Here is a 26,914-nt window from a genome sequence, read left to right on the forward strand (position 1 = left end):
TTCCGGATTTAATTTGTGATGTGCTATCTCTCACTGTTACCAATAACCTACCCTTCAATTATGGGCTGCTCATGTCTTTGTCAGTGGGCAAACTTACAAAATCAGCAAGGGATCAAATACTTATTTCCCCCACTGTATATCATTTGCATAAACAGATGACTAGTGCACATTGCTTGCTAATAAGACCTTAAACTGATAAGAACAGATACTTGGGAAGGTGTGGGGTGTGGGGGAAGACACCGTTAGGTTCCAAAAGGGGGTAGGGAGAGGGAATATCTGTTCAGCACAGGACTTTACAAGACTAACAGATGCTTGATTGCTGGTAGTTATGGATTCACCCTAACTGTAAATGGAGACCCAAATAAAGACCCTACTGCTGGTGAGCCTAAAGTAAGAGCTCTAGTCTTTCTCTTTTTGAAGGTAAGGGGCTTTTGTATTAGACAAATACTAACTGCAAGTACTGTTCTTTTGTAATAATAATATTACTACTATAGTTCACAGATTTATATTTGTTGTACCACTACTATGGCTTGTTGACAAGCTCCTTGTTGGAGCAGCAGATATCAAACAAAAGAGGACTATGGACTAAGTTAAAGCCAGAAGATAACAGTTAACATATATAAAAAATGATGACCAAATGACATGGTGTCTGTCTTTGTCATTCATTTCAAAAAAGAAATAAATGGCAGGAAATGCTGTTGATGTCCATTCCCCCTCCCCCTTTTTTTTTTCAAATTTATTTTTGTTACATTTGTACCCTGTGCTTTCCCACTCATGGCAGGCTCAATGCGGCAGGCAATGGAGGGTTAAGTGACTTGCCCAGAGTCACAAGGAGCTGCTTGTGCCAGGAATTGAACTCAGTTCCTCAGGACCAAAGTCCACCACCCTAACCACTAGGCCACTCCTCCACTCACAGCACATCCTAAGGAACCTGTATTCTATGTGTGTGACTAAAGTGAAGTATTCTGCTAATGTGTAGGCATCTACAGCCCGCTATAGTTTTCACTCTGTTCCTCGAAACAGAACCCTGGTATTCCCTCTCAGTACTCTAGGATAACCAACAGGTCAGATTGTCAGGATAACCTGTATGCATGAGACAGAGATTTGTATATAATGGAGATAGTAGGCATACTCATGAGAGATACCTTGAAGCCTGAGATGTTGGTACCCATCAAGGCCTAGGAATGAATACCAATACAATAGGAAATATATGAGTGTCATAGAACTTTATATATCTACAATAATGCTTTTTAATCTCTCTAATTTTGGTTATAAGTGGTAGTCTTATAAGTTAAACTTCTATTTAATAGACAGCTGAAGCTTATAACATTTCAGGTTGAAAAAAAAAAATAAGCAATTTAAGCCAAGACACCCCTTAGCCTTTATATAGTAACAAGTTAGATATGAGGTTAGTCCCATGGCCCGCTCATACAGTTAGGGCGAAGAAATGGGAGGTTGCAGCTTGTCATGGAAGGCTACGTGAGAGATGGCACAGGGAGAGAACTAACCTTTCTGGATTCTATTCATACAATTCCCTGAGCACTGAGTGGAGGAGTGGCCTAGTGGTTAGGGTGGTGGACTTTGGTCCTGTGGAACTAAAGAACTGAGTTTGATTCCTGGCACAGGCAGCTCCTTGTGACTCTGGGCAAGTCACTTAACCCTCCATTGCCTGCTGCATTGAGCCTGCCATGAGTGGGGAAAAAGTGCAGGGTACAAATGTAACTAAAAATAATAAGTGAACTAGGAGAGATGTTAGCATATCATTTGCATGAACAGTGTACATCGCTTGCTAATAAGACCTGGGAGGGAAGACCTGTATTCTATGCATGTGACTAAAATGAGGTATTCTGCTACAGCCTATTACAGTTTTCATTCTGTTCCTCCCAACAGAACCTTGGCATTCACTCTCAGTTTTCCAGGAGCACCAATACTGTAGGTCCTAAGTTGGAGGGACCATAACCAGGACTCTGAACCAGAAAGCCTCTGATAAGATCTATTCCCACCTACTCTGTACACCCCCTTGATGTTCTCTCCAAACTTACCTGTTCAATTGAATGTTTTCTTCTCCTGTCCTTTGCTGTAAGCTGCCATGTTTTTTTTAAATAGTAGGCAGCAGTAGATGAATGATGAGGAGGTGGAAGCATTCAAATAGATAGGTATAGGGTGACCATCAAGGGAGCCAATAAAGTGGATGTGGGATACTTAGGTGTTTGAGTTTAAGGGGTGGGTGCTTTCTAGGCCCCTGCCTTGACCAGATAACCTCAAATGTTTTACATTTAAACAATGGTAGTAAAGTCTGTTCATGTTTTAACTCTACTACCATTTTTAACAAAATGTCCTATGTAAAAATGTGTACTAAGCTTAGTACATATTTGTATTCCGATGTTTGTGTGGATGCATTATGGCCAATTCATTATCACATGATTAGCTTTGTGTTTCAAGTGTTAATGTGTATGTGATTTTTAATCACATTATTATTGCATTTGTACCCCACAATATCTCATCTTTTTGAAGTAAAGAAAATGTGTGCTAACAATTGTAACTCATACTTTATTACATCAGGACCATAGTCACATAGTAAATGAAAGCAAATAAAGACCAAATCTGCCCAGTTTTTCTGGTTCAGCCTTCTACAAATATGTCAGCTACCAGCAGTAGCAGAATGATCGTTTGTAAGATCACTTCTTATCCATCAGCCTTTTTTGATATATAAACTAACAGTCAGTTTATGTGTGTGTGAACTCACCACACTTACATCTGCAGTCTAATGTTACCATCAATTTTTTGTAAAGGTACAAATCATTAACAGATTAAAGGGCCCTTTTACTAAACAGTCCTACAAAATGGGCTTAGCACATCCTTACACGGGTAAATTTCACTTTGTTTGTAATCCCAGATTAGGTTGCTGGTTCTCTTTATTTTATGTAATCCACCTCGAACTAGAAATTGGTTTAGGCAAAATATAAGTACCGGATAAAATAATGTCTTTCTTGTGCAACTGTCAAAAAGGACTTTTTCCTATTTGTTTTATTTCTGGTCACGCACTTATGGCCTCCTATTTAAGGACCACTAAGGGCCCCTGCGTTATGGACACTCTAAGCAGATAGCGCAGTGGTCAGCGTCCTAGCTTATTAGCGCATTCACACCCATTCTCTGCCCCTCCACCCTCCAAAAAGTGTGCTTTGTGTGCACAGATGACAAAACTAACATGGACCACTTTAGTAAATCACACGTTAGGCCATTTTTCCTGCATTAGGTGTGCATCAGTCCCCAATGCAGCTTAGTAAAAGGGCCCCTAAGTCTGTTAAATCCAATGAATCATTTACAGTTATACAAGGTAGTAGTCACAATTTATACTTTTTTTTTTATTATTTTGCACATTTGAGCTTTTACAATATAATAAGAATTACAAGTTCTTACTAAGATACATTAAACAATTTATATAATATTTCTTTAATCACAATAATGCACAATGTACGAACAATAATTCTGAACTGATGTGTGAACTATTTAGCAAACACCTTATTTCCTTAGATAGTTAAGCACCTGATTCTAATTAGCCTAAGTGAATAACAAGAAAACTACACCCCAATAGCCAGCATTGCATTTGGGGGCAGGGGAAAGGACTGGGGGGGGGCAATGTATTTTCTCCCCTCAAACCTTACCTTTGCTGGCGGGGATGGCCAATCCCTGCCAGAAGACAAGGAGATATATTTTCAAAGCACTTAACCTTCCAAAATTCCATAGGTGTCTATGGAACTTTGGGAGGCTAAGTGCTTTGAAAATATGCCTCAAGATCTGTTGCCCAAACTGGCTCAGCAGGAAGAAGTCAGTGGCTTCCTTTCCATCGCCAATGTCTGCACTCTTTGTGCATGTGCAGACATAGGCGACTGGAAAGGAAGCCGTTGACTTCTTCCTGCTGAGGCAGTTCGGGTAGTAGACATCGTTCACTGGTGGGAATTGGGCATCCCCACCAGCCATTGTGCAGCAGGTCCCCCAAGGCCTCTCCGTGGCTATGCCACTGCTGAAAACCTTCACAACTGACTCTGGGCATCCTGTCCTGCATAAAGATCCAAAAGAGTTTGGGTTTATTATCACTATAAAAGTTTGTGAGAACTCATCAAGCTACAACCCAAAAAAAAAATTTTTTTTTCCAGAGAACCTATGAAAAAGAGAGGTTAAAATCTGTCTGCCTAGACAAGGTTAAAATCTGTCTGCCTAGACAAGGATAAAGGCCATGTCTAAATATGGCTCTACCCTGGAGCAGTTGTCCTGCCGAAATCACCCCAAGAGCAAACCAGAAAATCATCTACATTGTCATAAAGACTTTCAGACTAACATTTAAAAGTCTATAGGTCTCTTTCACTGTGGCTGATGATGTGAAGATCTTTGTGTCAACCCTCAGGAAAAAAAAATAAATGGGAATGATGCTTGTGGGAACATAGCTAGTAAGTAACCATTACTCTAAAAAGAAGAGCATTGCTGCCTACCTCAGAGGTTCACCAACAAACATCTGATGACCCACAAGGTTTCTGAAATATTATCTGGGCAAATGAATCAGTCAAAATAACAAACATTCTGTCTGATGAAAAACTCCCACTGTCTTCCAAAGTATGAACAGCTTGACCTCCAGTGGTTGTATTACATGACTACAAGGGCTCAATGGAGCAGGAACCTTTTGTAAAATACAGGTTAAACCAGGAGTGTAGCCAGACCTGCTATTTTGGGTGGGCCCTTCCCACCCCCATCTCTGTCCATACATGCAGTTTTTTGTTAAACTTTGCCTCTGCCCCTGCTATCTTCATGCTTCTCCTCCCCCCCTCGCTCAGCATCCGCTCCTCTTCCCCCCCCCCCCCACCTGGCATCCGTTCCTCTCTTCCCCCCCCCCAGCATCCATTCCTTTCTTTCCTTCCCCCCTTCCCCCATGCTCCTCTCTCCTTTCCGGTCTACCTCCAAGCCATTGCCGGCAGCAATTCCAGTAAGCAGCATGCGACGTCCCTGCCAGTGAGGAAACAGGAAATTATGTAATCAAGGGGGATGCAGTAGAGAGAAGCCTGCAAGGCTGGTGCAGGTTGATTACAGAATCACTGCCGGCGATAGCTCAAAGGTAGATGGGGGCAGGGGTGGGGAATTTAGAGAGAGACAGGCGGCTGCCATGAGGGCGAGAAAGAGAGGCATGAGGCACTGCCAACGAGGTGCTTTGGGGGCCACTAGACTGGGTGGGCCTGAGGCAAGAATGGGTGGGCCTGAGGCAAGAATGGGAGGCAAGAATGGGTGGGCCCACCCAGGCCCACCTGTAGCTATGCCACTGGGTTAAACAGGGCACATTCTGACCTGGATAGTTCAATTCCTCCTTCAACGTCCTATGCAAAATGGGCAGATGTATTGCCAGAATTATAAAAACGGACTTTATACTGTAACAGATCATACTGTATAGGAAATCAATAGCATTATTGGCCAGCATTCACGAGCATACTGAGTTCACATCCATATAAACAGACTGTTTATGCATGAGGCTGGATAGATGTTTTTTCAAACCTTATCTTTAATTCCACTGCGACTGATAATTTACAATGCTACCAAAATTAATGATGCTGTTGCTTGCGCATCTGTCCTTTCTGGTCTTGCCATTAAAAAAAAAAAAGTACACTGCTTTGGTTGTGCCACTGAAAGGCAGTATATCAAATGCTTTACCATTTACATTGTTTTCTTTATAAAGCCAATCCATCCTTTAGGTAATATAGGTGCATTTTCTTTATAAAGACAATTAACAAATCCCAATAAAAATGATGACACTGCTGGATGGCACCAGGCTACCATAAACTTGCCAGCACTGCCTGCTTCAGATGAGTTTTACCCTGCTGGCATTACCTATCTACACATTGTCAGATGTGCCTCCCTTATCTCCCACCCTCTTACGCTCTTACCACCTTGCTGGATGATACCCAGCCACCACCAACCAGTCTCAGGTCAGCTGATCTATTTCTAGTTCTGTCCTATTACATCAATAGACTTCTGGGGCCACTGCCGCCACTCCATCACTTTTTGCTGGGAGATTGTGTGGTTTGCATCACCTGCATTCAGGGTTCAAATGTGTTCTCTTGTGTTATTTTCAAATCCTTATATGCGATTCATTTGATTGTGCTCCTATCAAATGGCATCCCTCACACTAAACCTTCCTCACCCCCCTCTTCAGACAATGAACTGTTGTAGCTCTCTTTCCTAGCTACCTATACACTTTCTATCCAAAAGCCAAAGATACCAATACATGCATTCAGGGAGGGACTGCTCTCCCCTCCCTGTGGTCCTGCCATCTCCCCTCTGTCTCCTTCTTTCCAGCGTCCGCAATCCGGCACCTCCCCCCCCCCCCCTCTTAAACTCATACCTGAAATCACCCACCAACAATCCCGCAACTTTCCTTTTCCGGTGCCCCTGTCCCCTACGACACAACTTCTCTCCCAAAAGGCGTCCTGACTCCTGTTCCCGCCTTTCCACCCGAAAACGAAAACAGGAAGTTGCGTCACAGGCGAGCGGGAACGGAGGTGGGTAACGCCTCCGCCTCTGTTCAATAATTCAGCGCAGCAGTCTGCCGAGGCAGCGAGCCTCACACTCAGATAAGGGCGTGGGGTGGGGGGGGGGTCCTTTCTAAGGAGGTTAGATTGAGAACAGGAGACTGCATGAGCCTATCTGGCCCATAGTGGGGACTGAATCCGGTAGGCGGGGCTTGCCGCCATATAAGTACACCCAAAACAATAAACGCTATTGAAAACCAAGGAGGTTTAATATACAGGAGCTGAAGTGACGTCAAAATGCTGAACCCAATTAGGTCCGGCTGAGTTTTCCCTTCATCGCGCTGCCGTCATCCCCGTACTCAAAACAAAGCAAGTAAAGTAGCAAACCTATGACTCATGAGCTGCTGCATCTACGTTGTCGTTCTTTGTTGGTAGCATTTTTATTTAATCTCACTTATATCTTCAAACATGCCAGCTTGTGCAGCATACGGATGTACACAGAGGAAGCATAAAAACCGGATAACTTTTCATAGGTAGAGTAGTAATTTGTTTTAAATCTTAATCAGTGGTCAGTTGGAGGGGGTGGTTACAGGGACACCCTACTACTTACTACTACTACTTATCATTTCTATAGTGAGGTAAAGGAGGCTATTGGAGCTAAAAAGGAATCCTTCAGAAAATGGAAGAAGGAACCGACTGAAGAAAATAAGAAGCAGCATAAGGAATGTCAAGTCAGATGCAAAGTGCTGATAAGAAAGGCAAAGAAGGATTTTGAAAGAAAGATAGCGTTAGAGGCGAAAACTGATAGTAAAATTTTTTTTAGATACATTAAAAGCAGGAAGCCGGCAAAAGAATCGGTTGGCCCGCTGGATGACCGGGGTGTAAAGGGGGCGATCAGGGAAGACAAAGAAATAGAAAAATTAAATGAGTTCTTTGCTTCGGTCTTCACCGAGGAAGATTTGGGTGGGATACCGGTGCTGGATAGGGTATTCAAGGCTGTCAAGTCGGAGAAACAATGAAATATCTGTAAACCTGGAAGACGTAATGGAGCAGTTCAGCAAACTGAAGAGTAGCAAATCTGGACCGGATGGTATTCATCCCAGGGAACTGATAGAACTAAAAAATGAGCTGGCAGAGCTACTGTTAGAGATATGTAATTTATCTTTAAAATCGAGCGTGGTACTGGAAGATTGGAAGGTGGCCAATGTAACGCCGATATTTAAAAAAGGTTCCAGAGGAGATCCGAGAAATTATAGATTGGTGAGTCTGAGGTCGGTGCCGGGCAAAATGGTAGAGACTATTATGAAGAACAAAATTACAAAGCACAATCAAAAGCATGGACTAATGGGACAAAGTCAACATGGATTTAGTGAAGGGAAGTCTTGCCTCACCAATCTGTCTTATACTACATTTCTTTGAAGGGGTGAACAAACGTGGATAAAGGTGAGCCGGTTGATATTTTGTATCTGGATTTTCAGAAGGCGTTTGGCAAAGTACCTCATGAAAGACTCCAGAGGAAATTGGAGAGCCATGGGATAGGAGGTAGTGTTCTATTGTGGATTAAAAATTGGTTAAAAGATAGAAAACAGAGAGTAGGGTTAAATAGTTAGTATTCTCAATGGAGAAGGGTAGTTAGTGGGGTTCCCCAGGGGTCTGTGCTGGGACCGCTGCTTTTTAACATATTTATAAATGACCTAGAGATGGGAGTAGCTAGTGAGGTAATTAAATTTGCTGATGACACAAAGTTATTCAAAGTTGTTAGATCGCGGGAGGATTGTGAAAAATTACAAGAGGACCTTACGAGACTGGGAGTCAGGGCGTCTAGATGGCAGATGATGTTTAATGTGAGCAAGTGCAAAGTGATGCATGTGGGAAAGAGGAACCCAAACTATAACTACGTCATACAAGGTTCCGCGCTAGGAGTCACGGACCGAGAAAGGGACCTAGGTGTCATCATTGATGATACATTGAAATCTTCTGCTCAATGTGCTGCTGCGGCTAGGAAAGCAAATAGAATGTTCGGTATTATTAGGAAAAGGATGGAAAACAAAAATGAGGATATTATTATACCATTGTATCACTCCATGGTGCGACTTCATCTCGAGTATTGTGTTCAATTCTGGTCGTCGCACCTCAAAAAAGATATAGTGGAATTGGAAAAGGTGCAGAGAAGGGCGACAAAGATGATTCAGGTGATGGGACGACTTCCCTATGAGGAAAGGCTAAAGCGGCTAGGGCTCTTCAGCTTGGAGAAAAGGCGGCTGAGAGGAGATATGATAGAGGTCTATAAAATAATGAGTGGAGTTGAATGAGTAGATGTGAAGCGTCTGTTTATGCTTTCCAAAAATACTAGGTCTGGGGGCATGCGATGAAGTTACAATGTAGTAAATTTAAAACAAATCGGGGAAAATGTTTCTTCACTCAATGTGTAATTAAACTCTGGAATTCGTTGCCAGAGAATGTGGTAAAGGCAGTTAGCTTAGCGGAGTTTAAAAACGGTTTGGACGGCTTTCTAAAGGAAAAGTCCATAGACTATTATTAAATGGACTTGGAGAAAATCCACTATTTCTGGGATAAGCAGTATAGAATGTTTTGTACTTTTTTGGGATCTTGCCAGGTATTTGGGACCTGGATTGGCCTCTGTTGGAGAGAGGATGCTGGGCTTGATGGACCTTTGGTCTTAACCAGTATGGCAATACTTATGTACTTATGTAGAGTTTCTATCTATTTATTTATTTATGGCATTCAAATCCCACATTTAACATATATTAGGTTGAAACCTGGGAGCATTTGAAAGCTTTTTTTTACCTGTGCCTAGATGGTTTGTGGGAACTTGCTTTTTCTGTTTTGAAGAATAAAGTGATATATTTTAAAATGCACTTAATATTGTTTATTACTATTATTTACTACTGGTTGATATACAGCAGAAGTTAACCAAGAGGGGCATAATCGAATGGGGCGCCAAAGTTTTCTTGAGGGCGTCCTCACAGGACGTCCCTGCAAAGGGGTGGGGAAACCCGTATTATCGAAACAAGATGGGCGTCCATCTTTCGTTTCGATAATACGGTCGGGGACGCCCATATCTCAACATTTAGGTCGACCTTACAGATGGTCGTCCTTAGACATGGTCCCCGGTTTTCGGCGTTAATGGAAACCGAGGCTGCCCATCTCAGAAACGACCAAATCCAAGCGATTTGGTCATGGGAGGAGCCAGCATTCGTAGTGCACTGGTCCCCCTTACATGCCAGGACACCAACCGGGCACCCTAGGGGGCATTGCAGTGGCCTTTAGAAAAAGCTCCCAGGTGCTTGTCTCCCTTACCTTGTGTGCTGAGCCCCCCAAAATCCACTCCCCACTACTGTACACCACTACCATGACCCTTAGGGATGAAAGGGAGCACCTACATTTGGGTACAGTGAGTTTGTGGTGGGTTTTGGAGGGCTCACATTTGCCACCACAAGTGTATCAGGTGGGGGGGGGATGGGCCTGGGTACCCACTAAACTGCACTGTGGTACCCACTAAAAACTGCTCCAGGGACCTGCATAGTGCTGTGATGGAACTTGGTATGACATTTGAGGCTGGCATAGAGGCTGGCACAAAAATGTTTATATATTTTTTTGGGGGGTGGGAGGGGGTTGGTGACCACTGGGGGAGTTTGGGGTGGTGATCCCCGATTCCCTCCGGTGGTCATCTGGTTAGTTGGGGCACTTTTTTGAGGCTTAGTCGTAAAAAAAAAAGGACCAAGTAAAGTCGGCCAAGTGTTCGTCAGGGACGCCCTTCTTTTTTCCATTATTGGCCGAAGCTGCCCATCTCATAACCACGCCCCCGTCCCACCTTCGGTACCCCCCCAAACCCACTCCCCACAACTGTACAACACTACCATAGCCCATAAAGGGTAACAGGGGACACCTAGATGTGGGTACAGTGGGTTTCGGGTGGGTTTTGGAGGGCTCCCATTTACCACCACAAGTGTAACAGGTGGGGGGGATGGGCCTGGGTACACCTGTCTGAAGTGCACTGCACCCACTAAAACTGCTCCAGGGACCTACATACTGCTGTCATGGAGCTGGGTATGACATTTGAGGCTGGCATAGAGGCTGGAAAAAATATTTTTAAAGTGTTTTTTTAGGGTGGGAGGGGGTTAGTGACCACTGCGGGAGTAAGGGGAGGTCATCCTCGATTCCCTTTGGTAGTCATCTGGTCAGTTCGGGCACCTTTTTGAGGCTTAGTCGTAAAAAAAAAGGACCAAGTAAAGTTGGCCAAGTGTTCGTCAGGGACGCCCTTCTTTTTTCCATTATTGGCCAAGGACGCCCATGTGTTAAGGACGCCCCAGTCCCGCCTTTGCTACACCTCCAACATGCTCCCGTAAACTTTGGTTGTCCCCGCGATGGAAAGCAGTTGATGCCCAAAATCGGCTTTCGATTATGCCGATTTGGGCGACCCTGTGAGAAGGACGCCCATCTCCCAATTTGTGTCGGAAGATGGGTGCCCTTCTCTTTCGAAAATAAGCCTGTATGTCTTACAGAAGCAGCATTTTAAAACGTTTGTAGTATGAATAAACACATACCTGGAATGATCTCATTGTTCAGGCTTGGACTTACCCTGTGCACTACGTTGTGGGATACTAATATGATATATCAGGTATAGAGAAACATCTGTATGATCAGTGTGGCTCAAATCTATTATGTCATGCTGAGAGTCAACTAAATAGGCTGAGCAATAGTAGATGTGAAGTCTTCATCTATAAATTACTATCTACCAAATATTTATTACTGCTTTGTTGCATGTATAAAGGTAGAAGTTGGATGACACTAATGTATTTGCTAACCTTAGACCATTAACCCCTGTGAGTGGTTGCAACGCATTAAAGATTCCCATGTGCCTTCTCTGCAGCAGCATCAACTTGCTTTTGCCAGAATGATTAACTACCACCTCTTTGAGAAGGACAGCATTAGATCAGTTAGAGAAGTCAAGGAACAAAAGTTCATAAAGTAATCTAGGTTTGCTTTCATCGTTTTCCCTTTCTGTAGAAGTAATAGTTTTCAGACAGTTATGTTAAAACAACAGCTGTTTGACTTGCTTCGTCCTTCAGCCTTGCCATCACATCCAAAGAAGGTACCTATGTGGTCTCTTCTTTGGATGTGTAGCGCCGGTGGTTGGGAGACGGGACTAGTACTGGGCAGACTTCTACGGTCTGTGCCCTGAAAATGGTAGATACAAATCAAAGTCAGGTATACTTATAAAGTAGCGCATATGAATTTATCTTGTTGGGCAGGCTGGATGGACCGTACAGGTCTTTTTCTTCCATCACCTACTATGTATGTTACTATCAGGCTTATTTTCGAGAGAGAAGGGCGCCCATCTTTCGACACAAATCAGGAGATGGGCGTCCTCCCAGGGTCACCCAAATCGGCATAATCGAAAGCCAATTTTGGTTGTCCTCAACTGCTTTCCGTCGCGTGGATGACCAAAGTTCACGGGGGCGTGTCGGAAGCATAGCGAAGGCGGAACTGGGGCAGGCTTAACACATGGGCGTCCTCGACCGATAATGGAAAAAAGAAGGATGTCCCTGACGAACACTTGGCCGACTTTACTTGGTCCTATTTTTTTTACGACCAAGCCACAAAAATGTGCTCTAAATGACCAGATGACCACTGGAGGGAATCGGGGATGACATCCCCTTACTCCCCCAGTGATCGCTAATCCCTTCCCACCCTAAAAAAAAATTAAATATTTTTTCCAGCCTCTATGCCAGCCTCAAATATCATACCCAGCTCCATGACAGCAGTATGCAGGTCCCTGGAGCAGTTTTAGTGGGTACTGCAGTGCACTTCAGGCAGGTGGACCCAGGCCCATCTCCCCCACCTGTTATACTTGTGTTGGTAAATGTGAGCCTTCCAAAACCCACTGTACCCACGTCTAGGTGCCCCCTTCATCCCTAAGGGCTATGGTAGTGGTGCACAGTTGTGGGGAGTGGGTTTGGGGGCTCAGCACACAAGGTAAGGGAGCTATGCACCTGGGAGCTTTTTCTGAAGTCCACTGCAGTGCCCCCTAGGGTGCCCGGTTGGTGTCCTGGCATGTGAGAGGGACCAGTGCACTACGAATGCTGGCTCCTCCCACAACCAAATGGCTTGGATTTGGTCGTTTCTGAGATGGGCGTCCTCGGTTTCCATTATCGCGGAAAAATCGGGGACGACCATCTCTAGCGATGACCATCTCTAAGGTACATAAGTACATAAGCACTGCCATACTGGAAAAAGACCAAGGGTCCATCAAGCCCAGCATCCTGTCTCCGACAGCGGCCAATCCAGGCTTCAAGAACCCGGCAACCCCCCCCCCCCCCTCAAAAAAAAATAATGTTCAATGGCTTTTCCCTCAGGAATCTGTCCAAACCCCCTTTAAATTCCGTAAGGCCAGCTGCTGTTACTACATTCTCCGGCAACGAGTTCCAGAGTCTAACTACAAGCTGAGTAAAGAAAATCTTTCTCCTATTTGTTTTAAATCTACCATATTCTAGCTTCATCTTGTGTCCCCTGGTTTTGTTGTTGTTTGAAAGTGTAAACAAACGCTTCACATCTGTCTGCTCTACTCCGCTCATTATCTTGGAGACTTCTATCATATCACCCCTGAGCCGCTTTTTCTCCAAGCTGAAGAGCCCTAACCTTTTCAGCCTTTCCTCATAGGGAAGTCGTTCTATTCCCTTTATCATTTTTGTCACCCTTCTCTGCACCTTTTCTAATTCCTTTATATCTTTTTGAGATGCGGCGACCAGAATTGGACACAATACTCGAGGTGCAGTCGCACCATGGAGCGATACAACGGCATTATAACATCCTCGTGTTTGTTTTCCATCCCTTTCCTAATAATACTCAACATTCTGTGCGCTTTCTTAGCCGCTGCAGCACACTGGGCAGACGTTTTTAACGTCTTATCCACGATGACTCCCAGATCCCTTTCTAGGTCCGTAACTCCTAATGCGGAACCTTGCATGACATAGCTGTAATTTGGGTTCCTCTTACCCACATGCATCACTTTGCACTTGTCAACATTGAACTTTATCTGCCACTTGCACGCCCAATCCCCCAGTCTCGCGAGGTCCTCCTGTAATCTTTCACACTCCTCCTGCGACTTGACGACTCAATAATTTTGTGTCATCTGCGAATTTAATTACCTCACTAGTTATTCCCATCTCTAGGTCATTTATAAATATGTTAAAAAGCAGCGGTCCCAACACAGACCCCTGCGTGACCCCACTAACTACCCTTCTCCACTGAGAATACTGTCCATTCAACCCTACTCTTTGCTTCCTATCTTTCAACCAGCTCTTAATCCATAGTAATACCCTACCTCCGATCCCATGACTCTCCAGTTTCCTCAGGAGTCTTTCATGAGCCACTTTGTCAAACGCGTTTTGAAAATCCAGATACACAATATTCACTGGCTCCCCATTGTCCACATGTTTGTTCACCCCCTCAAAAAAATGCAGTAGATTGGTGAGGCAAGACTTCCCTTCACTGAATCCGTGCTGACTTTGTCTCATCAGCCCATGTTTTTGTATGTGCTCTGTAATTTTATTTTTGATAATAGCCTCTACCATTTTGCCCGGTAACGACGTCAGACTCACCGGTCTATAATTTCCCGGATCTCCTCTGGAACCTTTTTTAAAAATCAGCGTAACATTGGCCACCCTCCAGTCTTCCGGTACCACACTTGATTTTAGGAATAGATTGCATATTACTAACAGTAGCTCTACAAGTTCATTATTCAGTTCTATTAATACTCTGGGATGAATACCATCTGGTCCTGGTGATTTACTACTCTTCAGTTTGCAGAACTGACCCATTACATCCTCCAAGTTTACAGAGAATTCGTTTAGTTTCTCCGACTCACCTGCTTCAAATATGCTTTCCGGCACCGGTGTCCCTCCCAAATCCTCGGTGAAGACTGAAGTAAAGAATTAATTTAATTTCTCCGCTACGGCTTGGTCTTCCCTGATCGCACCTTTAACACCATTTTTATCCAGCGGGCCAACCGATTCTTTAGCCGGCTTCCTGCTTTTAATGTATCAAAAAATGTTTTTACTATGTATTTTTGCTTCTAACGCTAACTTTTTTTCAAAGTCCTTTTTTGCCCTCCTTATCTCCGCTTTGCATTTGGCTTGGCATTCCTTATGTTTTATCTTGTTACTGTCAAGTCGGTTCTCTTCTCCACTTTCTGAATGATTGTTTTTTGGCTCTAATGACTTCCTTTACCTTATTGTTTAGCCACGCCGGCTGATGTTTGGTCTTTTTCCCCCTTTTTCTAATATGCGGAATATATTTGTCTTGTACCTCCAGGATGGTGTTTTTAAACAGCTTCCATGCTTGATGCAAGTTTTTTACCCTGCGAGCTTCACCTTTCAGTCTTTTTTTCACAGTTTTTCTCATTTTGTCGTAATCATCTTTTCTAAAGTTAAACGCTAGTGTATTTGATTTCCTAAGTTCACTTCAATGCCAATATCAAAACTGATCATATTATGATCACTGCTATTAAGCGGCCCTCGCACCGTTACCCCCTGCACCAGATCATGAGCTCCAGTAATGACTAAGTCTAGTATTTTTCCTTCTCTTGTGGGCTCCTGAACCAGCTGTTCCATGAAGAAGGTCTACCTAAATGTTGAGATTTGGACGTCCTCAGGAAAACTTGGGCCCCGTTCGATTATGCCCCTCCATGTATGTATGTCTCAGAAGTTAAAGTACGAAGGAAGTCATTTTAGGAGAGTTAGGCAGCGTTTGCACATACGAACAGTAGTTTATACATGTAAATAGACATACATGTGTAAGTGGCAATTTTAGAAAAAAAACTGCTTATATGTATATCTAATACAGGAACTGGTACAAGGGGACAGATTTTAGTTGTGGTGTGGATGGAGCTTTAAAATATACTTCTTGTTTTACAAGGGGGAATACATAATGGAAATGGGACTTGATATACTGCCTTTCTGAGGTTTTTGCAAGCAACTACATTCAAAGTGGTTTACATATATTCAGGTACTTGTTTTGTACCAGGGCAATGGAGGGTTAAGTGACTTGCCCAGAGTCACTAGGAGCTGCAGTGGAAATTGAACTCAGTTCGCCAGGATCAAGGTCCACTGTACTAACCACTAGGCTACTTGTACACTTGCTGCTGATTAGTTCATCAATTATTTGGTTATACCAACGCTCTTTGCTTCAGTAAGATCTGCGCGATGTTTGAAGTTAGGCTGCCCGACTTTGAAAGGTATCTCAAAAAATCTATACTAGAATCATCTTTTCTGTATCAGGGAGTTAAATCATGGAATAATTTACCCTTGACTATAAGACATTTATCTTCATATTACACCTTTAGAAGAGCATTAAAAACAATACTCTTTGAAGAGATTAATATTTGAAGTATGGATAAGGTTAATTCTTGGAATTCTTCTTAACGACTCTGTAAATCTCCTTGAATGTGGGATTCTTAAATTGTAATCCTCTTAGAATCTGGTTTTGATATTAGTGGAATATAAGAATTTATGAATAGAATAGAATATTTCAAAAATTTATCTGCCAGCATTTATTCCTCCTCCAACTCACTCGTATGTGTGAATTAACTGGTCATTTGAACCTGGGGTTTCAAAGATTGAGGGATTATAAATAGAAGTAAAACAAAACATAGAAAAGAAAATAAGATTTTTATTGGACTAATGTAATACATTTTTTGATTAGCTTTCGAAGGTAACCCTTCTTCAGATCACAAACATTGACAAATATCAGAATATATACAGTAAGTGAAACACACAAGCATTCCAATGACAGTTTCACAGGAGGAGGGTGGGGTGGCTTAGGTGAGAAATAGGGAGAGCTGGGTGGGTGAAAGACAGGGAGAGATGGATGGCTGATAAGTGGGTGATCCAAAGATGTATATGTCGAGGTTTATCTCTTTATTTATGAATTAAACTCAAAATATAGAAATGAAAGCGATAACAAACAACAGCATCGCCTGCTTCTGATGAAAAAAAGACAGCTATGTGAGTGGAGGAGTGGCCTAGTGGTTAGGGTGGTGGACTTTGGTCCTGAGGAACTGAGTTCAATTCCCAGCACAGGCAGCTCCTTGTGACTCTGGGCAGGTCACTTAACCCTCCATTGCCTGCCACATTGAGCCTGCCATGAGTGGGAAAGTGCAGGGTACAAATGTAATTAAAAAAAAATATTGAAAAAAGCCTCAAGAAGCCCCCAGCCTAAATGTGGCTTCAGGGACTGGACTTCGTCATCATTGGCCAAAAAACCTCTTTTCTATAGCTTGTCTATTAACATAAATTTAATTGATAGAGTTACTTAACTTTCATTACTGTCTTGTTTGTGTGGGTCTGCTTCACACCACGGCCACAACTCTATCAATTAAATTTATGTTAATAGACAAGCTATAGAAAAGAGGTTTTTTTGGCCAATGATGATGAAGTCCAGTCCCCGAAGCCACGTTTTGGCTGGGGGCTTCTCGAGGCTTTTTTTCCTCAATAAATAACATAGTTGTCTTTTTTCATCAGAAGCAGGCGATGCTGTTGTTTGACAAGAGGGTGACAAAGCAGTAGAATGTTATGGTTTATAATGGGATAGAAAACCTGTCTGGTGGGTGTCAAAATCTTTCATCATTTTGACTTCAAAGGTCTTTAAAAACATTTTATTTATTAATTTCCAACAATTTACAAGTACAAAACACTTGCACAAGAAAAACAGAGCTCAATCAAAAATAATGTTTATGCTTCAAATCTTAAAGTCAAGGAGATTTCTGAGCATTACAAATAAGTACAAGTAATACTACTTTTCACACACTTCTATATTTATTGTGCACCCTCTGTAACAGGAGAGGATTGGGAGAATAGTAACATAGTAACATAGTAGATGACGGCAGAAAAAGACCTGCACGGTCCATCCAGTCTGCCCAACAAGATAAACTCACATGTGCTACTTTTTGTGTATACCTTACCTTGATTTGTACCTGTCCTTTTCAGGGCACAGACCGTATAAGTCTGCCCAGCACTATCCCCGCCTCCCAACCACCAGCCCCGCCTCCCACCACCGGCTCTGGCACAGACCGTATAAGTCTGCCCAGCACTATCCCTGCCTCCCAACCACCAGCCCCGCCTCCCACCACCGGCTCTGGCACAGACCGTATAAGTCTGCCCAGCACCATCCCCGCCTCCCGCCACCGGCTCTGCCACCCAATTTCGGCTAAGCTCCTTAGGATCCATTCCTTCTGAACAGGATTCCTTTATGTTTATCCCACGCGTGTTTGAATTCCGTTACTGTTTTCGTTTCCACCACCTCTCGCGGGAGGGCATTCCAAGCATCCACTACTCTCTCCGTGAAAAAATACTTCCTGACATTTTTCTTGAGTCTGCCCCCCTTCAATCTCATTTCATGTCCTCTCGTTCTACCGCCTTTGCATCTCCAGAAAAGGTTCGTTTGCAGATTAATACCTTTCAAATGTTTGAACCTCTGTATCATATCACCCCTGTTTCTCCTTTACTCCAGAGTATACATGGATATTCAGATATACATTGGGAGAATATATATCAATCATTAGCAGATGCAGTAGTAAAGTTTCCAAATCTTTTAATATGGGGTGATTTTAATATTCATTTAGATGATTGTTCAAATTTACATTCTAAGAGATTTTTTAAAATTTTTACAAGATATTGACCTAACACAACATGTATAGGGACCTACTCATAAAGCTGGTCATACATTGGATTTGGCTATGACATGTATGTCGCAAGAGTTTAAATGTACAAAGATAAGAACAGTGCCAGTATCTTGGTCTGATCATTTTTTTTCTTTATTTTAAATTAGTACTCTTTAGACCAATACAGAGACTGACCCCCACTACCATTCAAACAAGGGGCTTACAAAAGATAGATCCTGCCTCTCTGCCTTCAATATCAGAAAGGTTTCCAATAAATTTCCCCGATCTATCTTTAGAAGAACAAATTACTACCTGGAAACAAGTTCTTTCAGGGGGCACTTGATAGTATTGGAGGAGTGGCCTAGTGGTTAGGGTGGTGGACTTTGGTCCTGAGGAACTGAGTTCAATTCCCACTTCAGGTACAGGCAGCTCCCTGTGACTCTGGGCAAGTCACTTAACCCTCCATTGCCCCATGTAAGCCGCATTGAGCCTGCCATGAGTGGGAAAGTGCAGCGTACAAATGTAACAAAAAAAAAATATATATATATATTGCCCCTATGAAAACAGTGAAACCAAGGATGCAACAATCTCAACCATGGTATCATCCCAGTCTAAAATTATGTAAGCAGCAACTACGTAAAGCTGAACAATTATGGCGTAAAGGGAAACAATAGAACTAAAGGATAAGTGTAAACAATGCCAGCGTTATTATATAATGCAATTAAAGATAGCAAAGACAAATTACTTTTCTAAACAAATACAAGAGGCTTCAAATTCATCAGTTCTGCAGAAGTTTGCTTTTATGTGCTTATACAAAAAATGAGTTTAAAGAGATAGACTTTGGGATTGATGAATGAGATGTGAAACATTGTTTGATATAGCTATAAATAATGCTGACATAAGTTTCTAATTCTGAAGGTCCCCTCAGGTTGTTTATTTTATAAGGGTACCTCCCTTGCATATGTGCCATTATAAAACACATCCCCAGAGCTTTGCCCTGTAGCACACAAATGCCCTCACTAAACTTTACACCAGTACCAAGGCAGAGGCAAATATGTGCCTGCATTCTATACATGTATGTGTGTACATTGCAGCTCCACCCACAGGCGCCGACTCCGTGGGTACTGTGGGTGCTCGAGCACCCCCAATATTTTACGGACCGGAAGTTCCCTTCCAGCCCAGCCAGAATTTTAAAACTACCACTGCCCTCTGAGTCCGAGTTCCAAGGCCTCCCTCCGTCCGAGTTCCAAGGTCCCCCTCCCTCCGTCCATCCGAATTTTAAAAGCCCTCTTTTTACCTCGTGTCAGTGAAAAGCGTGCACTGCAGGCTTGTCGGCGCTTCAGCCTTCCCTTCTGTCTCTCGGCTCTGGTCTGGTCCCGCCCTCATTTCCTGTTTCCGCAAAGGCGGGACCAGACCAGAGCCGAGAGACAGAAGGGAAGGCTGAAGCGCCGACGAGCCTGCAGTGAACTCGGAGGGAGGGAGGGGGGCCTTGAAACTCGGAGGGAGGGGGCCTTGGAACTCGGAGGGAGGGAAAGGAGAGAGAGGGGGAGGGAAAAGAGAGGGAGGGAGGGAAAGGAGAGAGAGAGGGCAGGAGGGCCCCTGGAACTGGGAGGGCGGGAGGGACTGGAACTCTGAGGGAGGGAGAGGGGGGCTGGAAAGCGGAGGGAGGGGGTGGGGAATGCACCACCTGTAAAAAATCATTTTGAAAAGTTGGCTCCTATGGCTCCACCCCTCCTTTGCCCAATTGCCCCCCAAAAAGCCTACATGTATATGATGTAAAGGTAGGTGCTACCATTTTGTTTGCATGCTTTTATATGTGAATACCCCAATGCAATCTTAGACAAGAGCTATTTTCCTTTTCTAAAACATGCTTTTCATTTGGAAAATCCTTTATAAAATTAACCCCATTGAGCAGGTGGTGACTGATCTAGAGCTTCAAAGAGCACGGAAGCAGGAACACATAAAAATATGTTTTGAAATAGAGGGGTCCTTTTACTAAGCCATGTAATTGTCTACACGCGCCCAACGCACGCCAAAATGGAGTTAGCGCCCGGCTACTACGAGGCTCTTGCACACGTCCGATATGCGCATCTGAAAAATGTATTTTCGGCCATGCATATCGGCCGCGTGCCAAGTGGCATTTGACGCACGTAGGTTATTACCACCTGGTTACCGCGTGAGACTTTACTGCTAGGTCAATGGCTGGCAGTAAGGTCTCAGACCCAAAATGGACGTGCATGTAATTTTGATTTTGACACACGTCCATTTTCAGCAAAGATTTTTGAAAAGGCCTTTCTTACAGGTGCGCTGAAAAATGGATTGGTGCGTGCCCAAAACCCGCGCCTACACTACTGCAAGCCATTTTTCAGCGCACCTTTGTAAAAGGACCCCTGAGAAATATGCAGAAATTATGATGGCGCAGTAAACTTCCATGGGTCAAGGTCAACTACCCCAAACTGCTTTTGCAGTGTGAGAAACAAAATTGGGCAGTATGAACACTTCCATCTATTCAGTTATGCATGATAATCAAGAATCCTATAGAACTGAGACCAATAACTTATTTCTATGTGCCATGCTGTATACTGCTAGAGGGATTTCAGTCTCAAGGACAAGCAAAACTGCCTGACATGTACTTCACAGTAGTTACCTTAGGGACCTACCCTACTTCAATACATGTTTTTCACTAGCTTTCCATCATGTGCCATGCCATCTATCTAGGACTGCAATTACCCTTGTGGAAAATTCATATGAAATTGTATTTTCCTTCTTCTGAATGTGTGTTTACTGACTCAGTTTCATACCCACAAAGACACTGTGATACAGTTTCAACTTGAAGACAGTCATTCTCTTTCTGTGCTTCACATTTGAATTGTTTTACAATTTTGTTTTACAAAAATGAAGCATTATTTTACCAATGAAAAGACATCTTGTTATTTTCAGGTGAAAGCATATTTGGGTTTTCCAGGAAAACTAAGGTGTGTAGGAAGCAGTTTCTCTTCCTGCAGGAGTTGCTGCTTGCATTTGGGGGAAAGTATTTGCTTCATTACCCTTACAAATGAGTGGTTAAATCAGGGGCTTAGCCAGACACCCAACTTTGAGTGGGCCTGGACCCAAGATGGGTGGGCAGAAGAACCCCTCCCTGTCCCACAGGTGATTTGGTCTCTCCTTGTCTCACCTGCATGCCATCTGCTATTTACAGGGTATGCAGGAGGGACAGTTGTTGGGAGTTTTCAGCCGGTGGGGCTTGGGAATCCCTGCCAGACACACCATAGGTGTGCTGCTACTGGGTGGGCGGGCCTGGGCCCACCCAGGCTCACCCTTGGTTACGCCACTGGGTTAAATGGTGTGATAAAGTAAATGTTTGCTTTTTTTGTTACATTTGTACTCTGCACTTTCCCATTCATGGCAGGCTCAATGCAGCTTACATGGGGCAATGGAGGGTTAAGTGACTTGCCCAGAGTCACAAGGAGCTGCCTGTGCCTGAAGTGGGAATCAAACTCAGTTCCTCAGCACCAAAGTCCACCACCCTAACCACTAGGCCACTCCTCGTCTTTTCTGGTCTGCTCATTAATGTTTTTTCTTGAGTCTAAGACAATGGGATCTGCTCAAGGATCAAGTGGTTAGATGGGGCTGATGGATTAGAAAAAATGGATAGATGCCAGGGCTCTTCAGCTTGGAGAAGAGACGGCTGAGGGGAGGTATGATAGAGGTCTATAAAATACTGAGTGGAGTGGGACAGGTAGACGTGAATCACTTGATTACTCTTTCCAAAAATACTGGGACTAGGGGGCACGCAATGAAGCTACAAAGTAGTAAATTTAAAATGAATTGGAGAAAATATTTCTTTAGTCAACATTGAATTATTCTCTGGAATTCATTGTCAGTGAATGTAGTAAAAGCAGTTAGCTTAGCAAGGTTTAAAAAAAGGTTTGGCTAATTTTCTAAAAGAAAAGTCCATAAGCTATTATTAAGACGGACTTGGGAAAATCCACTTCTTATTTCTAGGATAAGTAGCATAAAATCTATTTTAATGTTTTGGGATCTTGCCAAGTACTCGTGACCTGGATTGGCAACTCTTAAAACAGGGTACTGAGCTTGATTGACCAGTGTGGCGCTTGTATTCTAATGGATAGTTCAGTCCTCTGTTAATTGCTTTTTGACTTTTCTTTTCCCCATGGTTTGGTTGTTTTTTTCTCTAATTTGTCTTGGGGTGGGGTGGGGAAGATGACATTTATGGTTGACTGATGTTCCTATACTGTGTCAAAAACTTTTATATTACATTCTATGGGGGAAGTTATCAATGCGGTGCTGTAAACAGCATGCTTTTACTGCACCTTGATTTATCACCGGAGTCTGCAACCTGTGGTATCTCAGAACTGCAGGTTGCTGACTCCTGTGGTAAATGAATAACTCTGCTTGCAAGCAGCATTATTCCATCTGCCTGGGAGCATCTGGCCATGAGACTGATTTCAGCTCTGAATCATGACCCTCCCACCTGTCAATCAAACTTCCCCCCATCACGATCCCCCCACCACCTGATCACACTTCTCCTGGATCAAGACGTCCACCCCACGATCAAGCCTCCCAGACAAACACCCGTCCTCCACCTGTCGATCAAGAGCCCCCCCCCCAGCCTCCTAAGGCTTCTCCTCTATCAGTAAAGGCCTAAGGACACTGTACCTGGTGGTCTAGTGGTCCGAGGGCAGGAGTAATCCACAGTTGCTCCTGCCTTGACTGTGCTGGGATCCAAAATGACACTGGCAACTTCTAGCGGTAGTCTTGGGGCAGTACTGCTAGGGAGGTCATCTTTCCATATAAAGGAAAATGTACACACACTACAAAATCCTTTGGAATGTTGTCCTTACCAAATTTACCCTGTAGCGTATTAGCATAAGCATACCTTTTTAATTGTTCTAATGTAATACATTTGAGGTTAGCTTTTGAGTGCTGTACTTTCTTCATTGGGCTTTTGCATTCTGCTATAGCAATGGTTCTCAATCAGTATGTTGCGACACACTAGTTTGTTTTGAGCACCCAGAAGATGTGTTGCGCGGCTGGCATACAGAGCAGCAGGTTTAAAAAAATAGTGCATGTATTTCTCTTCTCTTCCCTTTCCTTCCCCCGCCCTTCCCGCATGAGTCCAGCATCACTCACTCGTCCTCTCTCTCAGGCCAAGATGCACTAAAGACTCGTTAAAGCCCTTTCCTTACCGATTCCCTTAGCGAATTGGTAAGGAACGGGCATGCATCAAGGAATAGGAATGCAAATGAGCTGCTTGTTGTAGCTCACTTGCATTCTCTATTCCATCGTTAAACAGTCGGCCGGTCGAGCAAGCGCAGAGCAGCCAAGCGTTATGCTGGCTGCTCTGTGCATGCCAAGGACCTGATTTCTTTACTTGCACCTACAGTGATAACATGCTGCCAAGGTCATCACTGGATCCTTCCCTCTGCCCTGAAGAAGAGGGACTCATGAGGGTGGGGTGAAGGGAGTTGTACTGGTCCCATGGGGGGAGGTGGGGCAGGGGGACAGGTGTTAGACCTGCTGGACCTGAAGGGGGAAGAGGACAGGAGAGATGCCAGTCTACGAGTAAGGGAACCTGGGAGAAAGGAGAAATATGGCAGAGCATGGGTGGCTGGGGGAGAGGAAGATGGCGGCTCGTGAGGGGGCTGGTGGAGAGGAAGCTGGCAGACCATGGGGGGGGGGGGGGGGCTGGATTGTGTAGGTGGTAAATTACAGCAGGCTTTCACTGCTGGTGTGCAGATTGCCACCTACACAACCTGGGAAGGCACATGGCATCAGGATTTGTGTAGCTGCATCTCCTGGCACCAGGCTGGGTTTCCTGAGTTAGCTCTCTTCTTCAAGCTACTGCCCTGCTGAATATTAAAGCTGCCCTTTTTTGGTGTGTGTATATATATGGGTGTGTGTGTGTATGTATTGGGGGGGGGGGGGCAGAGCTGCTGGGCTATAAGGGAAAAGGGATAGAGAGGTGACAGGGAATTGTTGGACCATGAGGGGGGGAGGAGGGAAAGAGGAGACAGGGAGTTGCTGGGTCTTAGGGGTAGAGGGGAGATAGGAGACAGTTGCTGGGCCATAAGGGGGAAGAGGAGAGAGAGGTGACAGGGAATTGTTGGACCATGAGGGGGGAGGAGGGAAAGAGGAGACAGGGAGTTGCTGGGTCCTAGGGGTAGAGGGGAGAGAGGAGACAGTTGCTGGGCCATAAGGGGGAAGAGGAGAGAGAGGGGACAGGGAGTTGCTGGACCACAGGGGTGGAGGGGAAAGGGAGTTGCTGGACCAGAAAGGTGGATAGGAGACAGAGAGTTGCTGGACCATAAGGGGGGAAGAGAGGAGAAAGGAGATAGAGAAATGCTGGATTATAGGGGTGGAGGAGACAGAGGGGTGAGGAGATACTGGGTTACAAGTGTTTAAGAAGGGAGGGCGCTAGAGACCATTAGCGCCGGACTAGCACCTGCATTTGCTACTGCAAAATGTTTAGAGCCAGCGAAGCATGTGAAATAACAAGCTCACTGGCTCTGAACGCTAATAGCATGCAAATACATGCTAAATAGGGCCATTAATATTCTTCCCAATGCTCAGCGGCAGCACACCAAACAAGGGCAGTGCTCCTGTGGCAAACCCTTCGCCAGCTAGGAGCTGGCGTTAGGGTTTGCCAGGGCATTGGGAATGGAGAGACCCTGTTCAGCAAGCATTTGCAAGCTTCCAGGCCCCCCCAACCCCCAAGGATGGGAGGGCCTGGTGGTCCAGTGAACCCCAGGCCCCACCTGCTCCTGCAATAAAATTTAAACTTGACCCCTCCGAAGGGACACCACCTTGTAAGTGGTGGAGGGGCTTCCGTGTTTCAATGACTCAGAGGGCTATGCTGAACAGTTACCCATATCAGACAGGCCTCTGAGGAGAAACCAGACAAAGAGTGTCTCAAATTAGGGGGAGGGGAAAGAGGGTGACCTGAAGCTCGTACACTCAACGGCCCAGCTGTCCTCTGAAGTTCAGTTTTTGTTCACTTGAAATTTCCTCTCTGCATTGCAGTTGCCTTAACAGAGGAAGGGGACAAAGGGGGGTCAGCCGCCGATGACCAGCATTTTGTCCCCTGTGCAGCAAGTATGGGACCGCTGTGTGACGAGCTGCCCATAGATGACTGGGTTGATGAGTCCTTTGATTAGCGCCGACGAAGGAGCGTCGATGCTCTTGGAGCTGGAAACAACTTCATCGCTCAAAAATCATTTAACCACCATGCCCAAAGGAGTGGAGGAGTGAGTCAGGAGTGTATGCTGAAACGGAAGTTGTTTACAGCTGAACCCGTGTCGGCGGTGCTACTCCTAAACCCTTAAGAGTTATCAGCTTGGAGTTTTTGGCTCCCGTGGAGGTTGCATTGAATGTCATCTGGAGGGTGCTCCAGGACCTGACGGTGGTAGAGAATGACTTTGCTTCAGATATAGTCTTGTTAATGAGCCACATGGATAATCTAATTGAATCCTTTGAGAATATACAGCAAATGAAGTTCTACTGAAGTAGGAAACGGTTAAGATTTGAAAATGATAAAAGACCAGAAAAAAAATTTGAACAAAATGAATATTGTTGCAGATGATTAATATCGAGATTGTTGTTTTCCCAGAGTTCCGGGTATGACTCCTAATGTTTTTTTTCCCTCTGAAATGATTCCTCTTAATATATTAATTCAAAAGGAGTGACGCCTGTGAAACTGGGATTACTTTAATCAGCGGGAATTGGATTGGAGATTCAAGGGTTTGTATTGTTAAACAATTTCTGGTTTTAAAAGGGAAAAAAATGAAATCAGGTGTATTACTTTCACTAATATTGGACAATAAGTATGTTTCCAATGAAATTGATGGACTATGCACCGTTATGTTCTTGAAGAAACCAACCAGATGATCAATGTGGAATAATGATTTAGATAAATAATAACTGGGGATAATCGGGTTAATACCACGTTTTCTTTGTTTGCTGTTGCTTAAATTGATCTCCTTGTCTTGTTTCACTTTCCCTATTTATTTTGTGGTCTAAGAAAGAGAAAGATTGTATAAAATCCATTTATCTTGTTGAGATTGTTTTCTTCTAATATTGTTTTAATGTACAATCATCTCTGTTTTACTGTTTTGCAAGTGATCCTTGTAAAATGAAAAAATTATAAATAAATGATTAAAAAGAAAAAAAATTTAAACTTGGTGGTCTACTGGAACCCCCCCACCCCCCCCCCTAAAAAAAGATGTGAGGGTATGCAGGAGGAGGGAGAAGGAATCCGTCCTTCCTCCTCCAACTTTGAGGTACGCCATGGGGGGAGGGGAACAGGCCAATCACTAGGCCACTAAGGATGGTCTTCGGGATGGAGGGTGGGCATGGCTGGGGTCTCACTAGACCACTAGGGTTAAAGTCCTCTGAGGGGTGAAGGGAGGTCCCACTGGACCACCAGGTTTAAATAATATATTTTTTTGGGGGGGCAGGCAGGGGCCTGTGTGTCCACTGGATCTTCAGGCCCTCACATCTTTGGGGGGGGGGGGGTCCCACTAGACCACCAAGTTTAAATTTTATTTCATGTGACCTATCAAACCTCCTATGCTTTTTGGGCATGAGCTCAAGAGCTGTGCCTAATGCACAGCTCTTGAGTGCATGCCCAGGCACAAACTGGTGAGCCAGTTGTACCTCATGCTCAACGCTATGACTGTGCTTAAATATGCATGTCATT

At 44.1% G+C, this 26,914-nt stretch overlaps 1 protein-coding gene across 1 annotated transcript in view; it reads right to left on the bottom strand.

The window, feature by feature from the left end:
* Window positions 1-6,480, bottom strand: part of CCDC82 (coiled-coil domain containing 82) — an 86,356-nt gene extending 79,876 nt beyond the window's left edge. Inside the window, 1 exon segment of the mRNA XM_030199355.1 lies at window positions 6,400-6,480. The gene's annotated coding sequence lies outside the window, so the exon portion shown is untranslated.
* Between the last annotated feature and the right edge of the window lie 20,434 nt (window positions 6,481-26,914).

The sequence above is a fragment of the Microcaecilia unicolor genome, chromosome 4 (assembly GCF_901765095.1).
Source record: "Microcaecilia unicolor chromosome 4, aMicUni1.1, whole genome shotgun sequence".
Classification (NCBI taxonomy): Eukaryota; Metazoa; Chordata; class Amphibia; order Gymnophiona; family Siphonopidae; genus Microcaecilia; species Microcaecilia unicolor.